At 42.9% G+C, this 11,955-nt stretch overlaps 1 long non-coding RNA gene across 1 annotated transcript; it reads right to left on the bottom strand.

Moving 5' to 3' along the window:
• Positions 1-457: 457 nt before the first annotated feature.
• On the bottom strand, positions 458-11,749 carry LOC135918131 (uncharacterized). Its single transcript, XR_010569567.2, has 5 exons — positions 11,637-11,749; positions 10,393-10,498; positions 8,860-8,977; positions 6,357-6,469; positions 458-594 (listed from the first exon to the last, which is right to left on the bottom strand). It is a non-coding gene; the product is annotated as an uncharacterized lncRNA (long non-coding RNA).
• Between the last annotated feature and the right edge of the window lie 206 nt (positions 11,750-11,955).

Below are 11,955 nucleotides of genomic sequence, written 5' to 3'. Positions count from 1 at the left end.
AAATGTGCGGAATATACCCTATTGAAAAAATATGTATGAGAATTTCACGAGAACTTCTGTACGCTATTATTGCTCCGTAGACTCGACGACGTCGTACATCACATGTGTACGAGTGGACATCGTCAATGAACGAGATCGTTCTCGTGTGGGTATATTAAACGAGATTATTCTCGCATAGCTGTGCTTGACGAGATAGTTCTCGCACGGCGATGCGAAACGATATCGTTCTCGTTTGTGTATGCTACATGAAAATGTTCTCATTCAGCTATGCAAAATGACACCATTCTTGTTTAGCTGCATTCTACAAGTGTTCGCATTTGTGTTGAATGAGTTCTTTTGTTCATGCAATATTTTTGGTGAAGTTCCACACAGTAACACATTCTGCCAACATTGCAGCGATTAATTTCGATCACGTGAGTCGGCCGATGTGCCAGCTCAGAGACAAAGAGGACACTTTTTAGGGCCCACAATTAACACAAACCATCTTTATTTTGTATTCCGAAGCACCGTGGCCAGGTGCTTGTTCAGGTCCTTCAGCCTCCTTGCCTCCGTATCCACAGTGTTCGGCGTTTTTGAAACAGTGCTCGTATGCATCTGCACAAAAATGTAAACAAAGCAGCCGGCCCTGTTAGATTACAACAAGCCATTGGAACTGACATGCACAATAGGTAGCTCCACTGCATAACTGATTTGGCTGGTTCTTGCATGATATTGTGTGTAAAGCGTGAACATCTCACAGAGAAACGGGAAAAAGAGAACACGGAGGCTCATGAGTTTTCTACCTACGTAAATTGATATTTCAAGATTAACCACAGCAGTTGAAAGCAAGTGCTCGTCCTCGCATTGTCTTGTTCTCGTCTCTGTTAAATGTTCGTGTTTCACAAAGAATATAAATGGCTGCAGAATTGCAATACAAGACCACTGAAATAGTCTAATACTTTTCCACAAGTATTTTACAATAAATGAACAAGTATAACCAGCACAATGCGTTGGCGGGCTAGTTGGTGCGAATCCATGAATACTTTGTTTAGCGCGAAACGACACACACAAGAAAGACGACAGGACAAGGCGCTACTCTGAACTGACAGCATTTTATTGCGTCACTCCTTTATAGACCGCTCAAACCAAAGGAACATGCGCAGTGAGCACCATGCGGTGGAGCCACCAACAACATCCGATCCAAAGAGCGCACTCATGCGACAGAATCCAAAAAACCAAATTCAGCGCTGTACAAAGTTAAGGAAAGCACACTACTGCACTGCGACTCCAATGACTTAATGAAAAATGCTTCCGATAACTCTCGGGCGGTGGTGTCACGGCTCTTTTTCAAGATCGTGGTATCAGAAAACATGGGTTTGCATTTGGACGTTTTACAATGCTGAGCCAGATGGGAACCTTTGCCTGTTGCTATGGATCATGTATGGCTTATGTTCTCTAAGGCGCTCGTTAACACAGCGGCCTGACTGCCCTACATACACTTTGCCACATGACAAGGGAATCTTATATAAACGACACCGACGCTGCATTCTACAAACTTCACATAGTTCTTTTCACAATCAGGTTTTTTACTTATTAAAGAAATACGGCAGCACAACATTGACAGTTTCTGAGGAGCGGAAAACACTACCGGAATTTGGTATTTAGTGGCGACATTCTTTAGATTGTGAGCCACTCTGTGGCAATACGGCACAACTTCAGGCCTCTTCTTTTGTGTGATGCAGTTACTTTTGTGCCGCTTCCCTTTCAGTTTCTGAAGCAATACTTCCGAGACTGATGTTACCACCACACTTGGGTAACCAGCAGTCTGCAGCCTATTTAACTGTGCAATGAAACTCATGTTCGCAGAGTGATGACAAGATTGCATTAAGGAAGATTCTAAACACATCAAAGCAATGGCGCGTTTCACAGTCTTTGAGTGCGCAGACGCATAAGGTAAAAGTTCCTTACGTGCGCGTGGCGAGTACATCCGACAGGCGTGGCCTGTTTGTAAGGATAGCTGCAAATCTAAAAACTGGAGTTTACCGTCCCTAGATAGCTCATGTGTGAAAGTTAAACCTTTGCCATTGTCATTGAAAAGTGTTAAAATATCAGCTACCGTCACGGAGCATTCGTTGTTGGTCTGTTTTATCACAACAAGAAAATCGTCAACATATCTAAAAATTTGAACCGAGTCATTGTTTAAGGCACTCTTAAGAGTGCGGTCGACAAAAGATAAAAAAATATTACAAAGAGCAGGCGCCACACATGAACCAATACACACACCACTTTTCTGGATAAAAAGGTTATTTTCGAACAGGATAAAAGTTGCACTTAAATAAAATTCAAGAAGAGACATGAAACCTTCTGAAGACAACCCGGTGGCATTGCAAAAATCTACCTCGCCACTTTCTTCGATGCACGTCATCACACTGCGAAATAGCTCATCATGCGGTATTGAATAGTAAAGATCTTCGACATCAACAGAAAAAATGTCGGCTACTGAATGGTTGTCTTCCAGAAAGGAAACAACATCGAAAGAATCCTTTATGCCATAAGGATCATCAATAGTTAAATGCTTCAACTGTTTTTGCAAAAAGCGGCTAACCAAAACCTGCCAATAGTTGTTTTCACTGACTATTGTACGGAAAGGCACATCCGGTTTGTGTGTTCTTGCAGTGAAAAAAAAACATCTAAAGCAAGTACCTTACATTGTTTACCATCTTTCAAAATCTTGGTGAGGCCTATATTTTCCAACAAAGAAATGGCTTTGCGTTTTACCTTCTGAGCTTTCTCATTTGCCAGAATGAAGTGTTTGTTGACAGCCTCAATGGCTTTTTTGTTGAAGACAGCAGACGGAGCTATCACAAACCCGCCCTCTTTGTCACTCAGTAACAGCCGCAGTTCATTGTCTCTAAAGAAAGATACTGTCCTTTTGATCACAGCTGTCGAAGGTGGCGCGCTCCCAGTGGCGGTCCTACGAAGGTTGTCCACCCTATCGAGGAGGCACCGCTCCTGGTCCTCTAGTTCTGCTTTCCTTGCGATGCGCCTGTTCAAAGCCAGTAGCTCATGTGCAGGAATTCTTGGTTCCGTGCTGTACTTCGGCCCATTCTTTAGCAATGCAGCAACTTCGTCAGGAAGCCTGACGTCACCGAGTACCTGGAAATCAGCGGTGACCGGTTGCGTTTTTTTCTTTCTGCACGGTAGTCTGGACCGGAGGAGTAGCAGCAGCTGTGTCCACCAGAATTCTGTAGTCCAAGTTGATAGGAGTCTGTAGAAACGAAACTTCTTCTAGGCCACAATAGGTGCATCGCGCGAGTAGCACACAGCTCTCAACCAGTCGTACAGAAGGCGTACCTGCCCCCAAATTTCAGAACGAAGAATCCGACACATTCGCCGCACGTGATCGACGGAAGGCCTGACGTTCCCGAAGAGACTCGCCACATCTTGAGGAACATGTCCATTCTTCATGCAGAACGTAAGCATCCTTGCACGGCACACAGCAAAAGCTATGTGACTGACCAGAACAGCAGGATCAGGAGACAAATATCAGTGGGCCCTGATATTTGTGTGTCTGTGTCATAGGCCTCACCAAGATTGTGAAAGATGTAAAACAATGTAAGCTACTTGCTTTAGAGGTTTTTTCACTGCAAAAACGCACAAACCGGATGTGCCTTTCCGTACAATAGTCAGTGAAAACAACTATTGGCAGGTTTTGGTTAGCCGCTTTTTGCAAAAACAGTTTAATCATTTAACTATTGACGATCCTTATGGCATAGAGGATTCTTTCGATGTTGTTTCCTTTCTGGAAGACAACCATTCATTAGCCAACATTTTTTCTGTTGACGTCGAAGATCTTTACGATTCTATACCGCATGATGAGCTATTTCGCAGTGTGATGATGTGCATCGAAGAAAGTGGCGAGGTAGATTTTTGCAATGCCACCGGGTTATCTTCGGAAAGTTTCATGTCCCTTCTTGAATTTTATTTAAGTGCAACTTTTATCCTGTTCGAAAATAACCTTTTTATCCAGAAAAATGGTGTGTGTATTGGTTCATGTGTGGCGCCTGCTCTTTGTAATATTTTTTTATCTTTTGTCGACCGCGCTCTTAAGAGTGCCTTAAACAATGACTCGGTTCAAATTGTTAGATATGTTGACGATTTTCTTGTTGTGAGAAAACAGACTAACAACGAATGCTCCGTGACGGTAGCTGATATTTTAACACTTTTCAATGACAATGGCAAAGGTTTAACTTTCACACATGAGCTATCTAGGGACGGTAAACTCCAGTTTTTAGATTTGCAGCTATCCTTACAAACAGGCCACGCCTGTCAGATGTACTCGCCACGCGCACGTAAGGAACTTTTACCTTACGCGTCTGCGCACTCAAAGACTGTGAAACGCGCCATTGCTTTGATGTGTTTAGAATCTTCCTTAATGCAATCTTGTCATCACTCTGCGAACATGAGTTTCATTGCACAGTTAAATAGGCTGCAGGCTGCTGGTTACCCAAGTGTGGTGGTGACGTCAGTCTCGGAGGTATTGCTTCAGAAACTGAAAGGGAAGCGGCACAAAAGTAACTGCATCACACAAAAGAAGAGGCCTGAAGTTGTGCCGTATTGCCACAGAGTGGCTCACAATCTAAAGAATGTCGCCACTAAATACCAAATTCCGGTAGTGTTTTCCGCTCCTCAGAAACTGTCAATGTCGTGCAGCCGTATTTCTAAAACAAGTAAAAAACCTGATTGTGAAAAGAACCACGTGAAGTTTGTAGAATGCAGCGTCAGTGTCGTTTATAAGATTCCCTTGTCATGTGGCAAAGTGTATGTAGGGCAGCCAGGCCACTGTGTTAACGAGCGCCTTAGAGAACATGAGCGATCCATACCAACAGGCACAGGTTCCCATTTGGCTCAGCATTGTAAAACATGCAAATGCAAACCCATGTTTCGTGATACCACGATTTTGAAAAAGAGCCGTGACACCACCGCCCGAGAGTTATCGGAAGCATTTTTCATTAAGTCACTGGAGTCACAGTGCATTAGTGTGCCTTCCTTAACCTAGTAAAGCACTGAATTTGGTTTTTTGGATTCTGTCACATGAGTGCGCTCTTTGGATCGGATGTTGGTGGTGGCTTCACCGCATTGTGCTCACTGCGCATGTTCCTCTGGTTTGAGCGGTCTATAAAGGAGTGACGCAATAAAATGATGTCAGTTGAGAGTAGCGCCTTGTCCTGTCGTCTTGTGTGTGTCGTTTTGCGCTAAACAAAGTATTCATGAAGCATAACCAGCTCATGCAAGTGAATACGCAGATTTCACAGCTTTCTGCTACCGCACTGCGGAATATGCAGATGGAAAACACTGCATAGATGCCAGTGCAGAATTGTTTATAGGAAAGATTAAGGCACCTTTAATACCACTATAGAAACTAAATGACAGTTTTTGTTAGCATGTTAGAGCACTCAATATGACCAGCTTCTATTACATAACATTTCAGCTGCTGTCTGGCCCTGCTCCCGATACTGCACTGGTCAAACATAGGTGCAACCACACTCTTCAATGGCTTTTTGTATTGCGTCAGCTTTTTAAGGCTAATTTTAGCCTCCCCCCCCCAGTTATCTGGGAGCCGTTGCATCACAGTGACGACAGCTGAGACAAGGATCTGTTTGTACGACAAGGTTAATCTTCCTCTTTTGCTTACTTAAACCTCCCCTCACTTTACTAATTATGTGGCACAGCAACACAATTGTTATATGCCGCCTCTTTAAAAATGCCTAATTTATTGTACAGGCAGAAATAGCTTCGCTAACCGCAGCACTACTCAATTATCATTAAAAAGAATATCTTACTCCTGAAGCAGTGCAACAACTACAGCTACCAAACTGGTTCTTTGCTGGTGCAAAATATTAATAAGCTTACCGGCTAATGTAAAAACTACAATATTTTTATCGTCATATCAGCATTCATAGTAGCCATGCCATGTGTCGCATTCGCAGTTGTTGTGCAAGCAACATGCATTGCCGATTTACCTGTTAGCATTGCCCTTTCGCTTCTCGCTTGATATTGCTGGGCAAGCAGTCAAACTGGATAGTTAGACACTGCCTGTCACCTCCTTACCTTCCTTATGAATTGTGCATTAAATGAGGATTTTTTCTTGGTGAAACAGTTCTAGTTTGAGGCCTAAACAAGCTCCAAGGGAGTTTGCATTTAAGGAGTGTAACCATCCTCTGAAAACATGTACATGAGGAACACTGCAGAAAGAGCACTTCAAAAAAAGAACACGAGTGTATTTATCCCCAAGGCCAAACCTTGTGTATTCTTAAATATTTATCAAGTCAAACTCAAAATTGGTACTGAGGTGCAAGGTGTCCACAACATATTACCTTGTGAAAGCACAGTGGTGCCTGGATGTTGTGGGACCAGCTCGGACGTGGAGATCAGCACTGATCAGCAACACTGCAGTCTCCTTACAGCTTTTCTGCAGGCCCAGCCACACCTGCAATAAAACAAGTGAGCTTGGTGCCACAAAGTACTGTATTTACTCGCATAATGATCGCATTTTCTTGTAAAAAAAATGGTCACAAATTCAGGTGTATGATCATTATGCCGGTTAAATTTCCCGCAAAAAGAATTTTTTTCATCCCGCGTTTGCTGCGGGATGGCAATAGGTCAAGAAATAAGTGGCTGCCACTGTATGTAGTGCGGGACACCGAAACAACAGTGGCGGCCAGCATAGCAAGCTGAAAACACCAAATGCGCCGAACGCGATTTTTTTCTCTCTCGAGTACATTACTTGCATTGAAAGTTTCTTCCATATCAGTAATGAATAATATCGTTAATATCGGTAAGTTTGTGGCAATAACGTCGCCATGTCCACTATGAGGGGGCAGAAACAGATGGGCACGCTTAGCTGCCAGTGACATAGAAAGACACGGCGGGCATGCTGCAGAAACGCCGGCATGTGTCTTCACTACTATCCTAATACAGCACGTTTGTGCTAAGGGTGGGCAAATATCTTAGCTGTGTTACAAGTGTCGGCGTATGGATAGGGTACACTTCTAACGTATCAGTGTAAACGTGGCTGCTATTGTTGCCGCTCGTGATTTGTTGCGTGCCCACGAGTGCAGATGAGAAGAATCGAAAGGCATCTTTTTTGTTGCTGTTGACCACAACCATTACAAAGCCTACACATAATAAAGGCAATTTTGGTTGCAGCTTTTTTGTCATGGAAGTGCGGAAAGTAATGAAAGGAATGAAAACGAGCATCTGCTTAAAAATGTTTGGTGCGTGCAGACCACTTGGTTTATCTTGAAGAGTTGTTCGCGTAGCATTCGACAGATGGTAAGCGCGATCATTAATAGCTAGACTTGGCACATGACATATCGCTGCAGCAAGTTAGGGGTGCAATCATTACACAGGAAATAAAAAAAAATCGAATTTGGACGACAAAATTCAGGGCTGCGATCATTACGTGAGTGCGATCATTATGAGAGTAAATACGGTAAATATAGAAAGTGACACTGTGAACAAAGCAATACTTATTAGGTATGAAATGCTGATATTCGCCCGTAGAAAGCTTTAAGTAACAAAGCCTGCAAGATAAGAAAAATGCAATGTATGGGCCATCTGTACAAGAACATTAATCAAAGGTCCCTTCATTTTTTTAGTCCCTTCTCCTCCTCATGCATAGATGGCAGTCAGGTTAAGTAAACTGGACCAGATTGCCACATAGTGTAAGCAAAGGTGGTCACTTTCTGGGCCAATTATGATACAATAGCACAACATGCATCCCTACAGTTGTTTTAATGTGTTCCGTAATGCTAGCCACCTTGTAGGCCCTACAGTGTCAAAGCATCCTTAACTTTAACAGCGTTACCCAGTAGGGATAACCAATAAGTGTCCACAGCAGCACAACTCAGCATATCTATCAGGAGGCTTTCGTTACACTTTTACAATTCTCCTCTTATGGCTTCATCCCAATTTTTGTCAATACAAGCTTGAAGCCTCTGCACAATCTGAATGCACCAGGGCGCTATAAAAAATACCACATCTTCCTACCCAATTCCATGTTTAATATAAGACTGGAAAGTTCACTATCATGTGCAGAACAAGCCAAATTGTTCTGGAATCAAGTAATCTTCCACTACCTGTGAAAAAAAAAGCATGCAAGAAAGAGTACGTCGAGCACAGGGGTGTTGATGGATATTAAATACCACTGTCGTGCAGTAGACACCACGTCAACAAAACAGGCCAATGTATAAATGACTGGATCTGCAACCATGTCAACTGAATGCTCAGGTCATTTGGTGGTGCAAAGCTCACTTGCATTATTTTGTTTGAAAACCATGCAACTGTGGCAATGTGTTACGAGCATAGGGCTGGCAAGATTTGTGAGCCTTTCCTTACATGTGTTACAGAGAATCTGCGAGTTGGCTCGCCCTCCAGTGGATTATCAGATAGCAAGACTGCTTATTTATCATTGTAAAACAAGTGTCATAGTAGCCATGCTTCTTTTCGCAGTTGTGTGAGCAACATACATTGTCGATTTATCTGTTCTTGCCCTTTCACCTCTCACTTTATATTGCTCTGCAAGCAGTAAAATTGGATGGCTGTTAGACTGTTATGTCCTGTCACCTCCTCACCTTTCTTATGAATTGTGCATTAAATAAGGCTTTTTTCTTGGTGAAAGAGTGCTACTTTAAGGCATAAACAACTTCCATGGCAGTTTGCATTTAAGCATCCTCTGAAAACATGTACATGAGGAACACTGCAAGAAGAACGCTTAAAAAAAAGAACACGAGTGTATTTATCACCAAGGCCAACCCTTGTGTCTTAGCATATTTCTCAAAACTGATACTGAGGTGCAAGGTGTCTATATCATATTACCTTGTCAATGAAGCAAAGCACAGTGGTGCCTGGATGTTGTGGGACCAGCTCGGACGTGGAGATCAGCACTGATCAGCAACACAGTAGTCTGCTTACTCTTTCTGCAGGCCCAGCCACACTTGCATTAAAACAAGTGAGCTTAGTCTCACAAAAGTATAATATAAAAAGTGACACTGTGAACTAAGTAATTCTTATTAGGTATAAATAGGAATGAAATGATATTCGCCCATAGAAAGCTTTGAGTTAACAAAGCATGCGAGATAAGAAAAGTGCAATGTATGAGCAATCTGTGCAAAAACATAAATCGAAGGTCCCTTTTTTCGCTTCTCTCCTCGTTTTCGTGCATAGATGGCAGACAGGTTAAGTAAACTGGACCAGACTGCCACGTAGCGTAAGCAAAGGTGGTCACTTCTTCGGGGAGCAGCCTGTAGGCTGCTTCTTGAAAGAGTATTAGAAAATGCTAATAATGCATATATGCATTATTCACAAGAGGCCTTGTTTCTCTCAGAATGCCACAGCCAATCACATATGTCAAACTGACCATTTTAAAATGCATGAAAAGTACAGCATAGCTTTGAGGGTACCCCAAACTACTGAAATTCACATCAGCCAAGTTCAGCAGACAACACCATAATCAAGCCTCTAGAAGTTGTGCATATTATTGCAAGTTGACAGAATAATGAGGAAGAGAAGGTGAGGGAGATGGTGCCACTATAGCATAGTTCAAACTCTATCCCACATCATGTGCAGAAGGGCAAAGAATGCGCAGCTTTCAGTTATACTCTCACCTGTGACAACTGCACCAGGTTTACTGACATGCGTAACAAGCAGTATGTGATACCACGTTATTGCATCCTGCAACTGATGTGACATCAGAGATCAGCTTCAAGCTTGACGCTAAGCTATACTAGGGACACATAATGAACTGGCTACATTAAAATGTAAAGCAAAAGTGTTGAACATTGTTTGCCAGCCTGTTCACTTCATATTTTACAAAAATTCTAGACAGAAATCCTGTGTTGGAAAGACAGCACGCACTTTTCTAAAGCTTTCTCTCAGCATCCACACTTTTCTATGCATACATTATTAACCATTATTTACCTTGACACACTGTGCACAAGCAGCACACTTGGAAAAGCAGAAACTAACATGTTTTTAGATCAGTGAGTTTTTCTCAGTGCTTTTGTTGCTGCAAACTTAGCCTGCTTCTGGAACGTATCTTAATGAACTTACCTAAAGCAAGTGTCCCTTTGCTAATTTTATTAGGGATTTTTCATTGCTAGCAATTAAGAAAGCAAAGCGCCAGGACTATTTTTTACGTGCATTTTCGCAATCCTATGCCACCCCATTTCTCAGCAGCTTTAGAACATCTTCACTAATAAAACTTCGTTCTCATTACTTAATGGAACATTAGTAAAATTGTAGAATAGCAAGAATTTATAAATTGCATGAGAGACTCAGAAAAGTTGACAGGTGCCAAATACACGAACAGACCCTAGAACACATAAATGGCTGTGACCGTTTAGTACGTACCTTGTCAAAGCAGGCAGATCAGATGCTTTGTCGTGCTGTTCAAGCTGCATAGTGCCGCAGCCTATGTGGTGCAGAGATGCCTCCGTCTCAGGAAATTGTGACATCCCTAAACAATAAATGTTCAGTTTATTGTAATCACTGCTGAAACTGCAAACTTGTGATTTGACAACATCGCGTCAAATTGGGGAAAGCTCTCGTACAGCCAGCTACATGAAGCTGCATCCGCTTAGAGAAATTAAATATTTCATTCTTACATCACAGGCGGTTATTCAACGTGTCAAAGGCCCGAAAACAAACAACACTAAACACAAGAAATACAGGTTGCCTTGGCGACAACCTATAAGCATCAAAGTTTGCATCCAAGCTAAAATCTTCTCACGAGTCATATCATTTGGATGCCGTCGCGCGTTAACGTTAGCTGTGAAAACATTTGCGCAACACATCAACGTACTTCTAGAATTGTCTATACGATTTCTTGCTGAGAAATTACGTATAGAAGCAGTGACATTTCCTGCTTGAATTTTTTTGCCCGTTCAGACGAAGCGATGACCCGGCGCTAGCATACTTCATAACAAAAAGAAAATAAACAATAGATGAAGCACTTAGAACATTAACCTCGGGGTAATTTTCGTGAAACATTTTGCTAAATGTGCACTCCGATATCGAACGAACATTAGGAAATCACTGTTATTGTTCTTGTAGCTGTACTAATCATCTTCTGCTGCGCATGACAAGGTACAGCCTCCCTGATTTTTAATAATATAGCGCGAGCGTCGACTGAACTGCTTATAACTGCTTATAACGGCGATAAGCGTGCAACAAGGCGAGAGTTCGCGCACGAGCCTTGTTGCCTTGTTGCACTCGCCTTGTTGCACGCTCTTTTTGCACGCTTATCGCCGTTTTAAAGCGCTCACCAGCAGTTCAGTCGACGCTCGCGCTATATTATTAAAAATCAGGGAGGCTGTACAGTGCTCACGGAATGAAACGCGACACGGAGCATTTAGTAAAGCCCTGCAAACGTGCAAAGTACGCGAGAGAACCATGTCATGTCGCAAGGAATTTGGTGACCAAAGGTGACGAGGACTCCGATGTACGTGTACGCACCAAAATTACGTCGATGTGACACGAACTACAGCCGGTGAAAACGAATATATGCGCATTACTAAGCCCTAAATTGACGCGTTTCATTCCGTGAGCACTGTACACTACATGAACCATAAGAATGCGCAAAGCGCCGAACTTACCGTCTGAGGCGAGCGCTCCTTCGTGTCCGTTCACGCCGCATCGACTGCACCAACAGTCCGTCCAGCGTAGTGTTGAATTGCGGTGAACTGCAGCACGCGATAGCACAACTATCAACACATTCTTCCGTGCACTGTGACCCGATGCGGGAGCGGCGAGACAAAGAAGCGCGAATTGACCGCACTACGATAATCAACAACGGCGCACCGCAAGAAACATACAGCGAGCTAATAGCGTTGCACAGGCCCCAGGGCTTAGTGATCGTTAATTCACACAAAAAAAGGAGCACATGTTCTCTAAGCACCGCGTAAATATGATCGA

The sequence above is a fragment of the Dermacentor albipictus genome, chromosome 10 (genome assembly GCF_038994185.2).
Source record: "Dermacentor albipictus isolate Rhodes 1998 colony chromosome 10, USDA_Dalb.pri_finalv2, whole genome shotgun sequence".
NCBI classification, from domain to species: domain Eukaryota; kingdom Metazoa; phylum Arthropoda; class Arachnida; order Ixodida; family Ixodidae; genus Dermacentor; species Dermacentor albipictus.
Note: the sequence above shows the minus strand (reverse complement) of the source record. Positions and strands in the feature narration are given on the sequence as shown.